The sequence below is a fragment of the Ambystoma mexicanum genome, chromosome 3p, assembly GCF_040938575.1.
Source record: "Ambystoma mexicanum isolate Mex_15411 chromosome 3p, UKY_AmexF1_1, whole genome shotgun sequence".
NCBI classification, from domain to species: Eukaryota; Metazoa; Chordata; class Amphibia; order Caudata; family Ambystomatidae; genus Ambystoma; species Ambystoma mexicanum.
The window spans coordinates 625,781,086-625,783,113 of NC_090925.1; the positions used below are offsets into that span (position 1 = coordinate 625,781,086).

Consider the following 2,028-nt stretch of genomic DNA (forward strand, 5'->3'; position numbering starts at 1 on the left):
TAGAGAGAGAGAGAGAGAGAGAGAGAGAGAGAGGATTCCTGCTACTTTAACCCTATAATAAGCTTTTCAATAAGCATATTCTCTTTTTAGTTTTAGCAAATGCCATGCATTGCAGCATCCATCACCTGCTCACGTGAAGCAGCAAAAATTTGAATGCTCTGCGTTTCAAAATGTTTCTTTTTACAAGCATTTTCATGAAAGTTAAACAGTGCATATGTGCATGTACAGCAGCACTGTGTCACTTTTTCAGAAAAGAATAGAAAATCAGATATAATAGGTGTAGACCATTTTTAAGTGGCACTTAGTGTCTGCCAGTTTAATATGTTGGCAACATACGCATCCATCCCAACATCCCCCATCCAATCTATAGGTGCTTATTAAGCCTTTATCTTTTCCTTTGCATTCTTTAACTTCCCATTCCACTTCTCACATTATAAAACCCAAACTACAAGCCCCAGAATGCAAAGAAAAAACCTGACTGAACTTCAAGATTTGAAAGTGTGGTGCTCGCTTCGGCAGCACATATACTAAAATTGGAACGATACAGAGAAGATTAGCATGGCCCCTGCGCAAGGATGACACGCAAATTCGTGAAGCGTTCCATATTAAAAAAAAAAAAAAAAAAACAAGATTTGAAAGTGTGACATATATATCAAATACACATATAAAATGTGCTGCTTTTCAAAAAACATTTTTTGATGCATTTTAAAGAAGATCTGCATTTATAGCAGCACTCTGTCACTTTTTCATAAAATAAAATAAAAACAGATAAAACAGATGTATACACTATTTTTAATTGACACTCAGTGTGTGCCAGTTTCATATATTGACAGTACATGTATACTTCCTAACAGAACCCATTCCAATATTTAGCTGCTTATGCAGTCCTAATTTTTTCTCTACAATCTGGGACTTATACTCCAACTTTTTACAATGGGAAACATAGAACTTCAAGTCCCAGTATGCAAACAAAATGTCCAGGGCTGCATAAACACCTACAGATTTGAAAGTATCATGCTGGCAAGTATGCATATACTCCTAACATATTAAACTTAGTGTACTACAAAACTTTTTCCATCAACTTTTCTTGACTTTTACAAAACATTACAGAGCTTCTATAAATGCACATACGCATTTCTTAACTTTCATGAAAATGCTCCTAAAAGCAAACATTTCGAACCATACAATGATTGTTTTAACAGTTTTTCACTACCACTCCTCCTTCCTTCATAAATAACAACCTTGCTTACTAAAAATACTTCACCATTACTGCATATACCCACTAAATTTCTTTTACAATTATGGGAAAGAAGCACATTACCAAAAACAAGATCCAAAAAAAATACTCTTCACATCCAATAAGATAAGTACATTAATGTACCAACTATATGTATGTAATTACAGCAGCACAGTTCCACTTTATATTATCCCAGACTACTCTTTTCAAACCAACATTTATTTCACTCTAAGCTATTTTTATTCCACAATTCACACTCTTTCTATTATCATCTAAACACAACCATTGCAACACCTACTCTGTTCCTCAAAACAGCACAATGACCATACAGATTCCATCACACCACTACTCCCATACTCTCTAACCCAACACCATCAAACGCTGCAGACTCTTACTCTCATAACCTTCCCAACCACACCTAATATACCACCTCACAATCAAACAGCACTCTTTTTAGCTCTACCATCACACCCACAAACACATGCCCCATACATGCATATCCATTGCACAAGTTTCCAACCCAAACTGTATCTTTTCCCAACAGACTCAACAAAAATACCCACTAAAAAGCCACTCCATAGAAAAGAAAGAAAAAATAGAGCAGATAAGAATAAAACTACACCATATAGTCATCCACCTCTAAAACAATGTATAGAAAACATTAAAACAAAAGAGCTAGTAACCTCAGTCAACAAAAAACAAAACCAGCCATGACTAAAAAAGATAAGGCCCCTCTTGCAAAAACTAAAAGTAAAAAAAGATGTACAAAGAAAAGCAGACCTACTAACAGA

At 35.0% G+C, this 2,028-nt stretch overlaps 1 non-coding gene across 1 annotated transcript; it reads left to right on the forward strand.

Moving 5' to 3' along the window:
* Nucleotides 1–503: 503 nt before the first annotated feature.
* On the forward strand, nt 504–610 carry LOC138581567 (U6 spliceosomal RNA). The gene has a single exon (XR_011304630.1). It is a non-coding gene; the product is annotated as a U6 spliceosomal RNA (small nuclear RNA).
* Nucleotides 611–2,028: the final 1,418 nt, after the last annotated feature.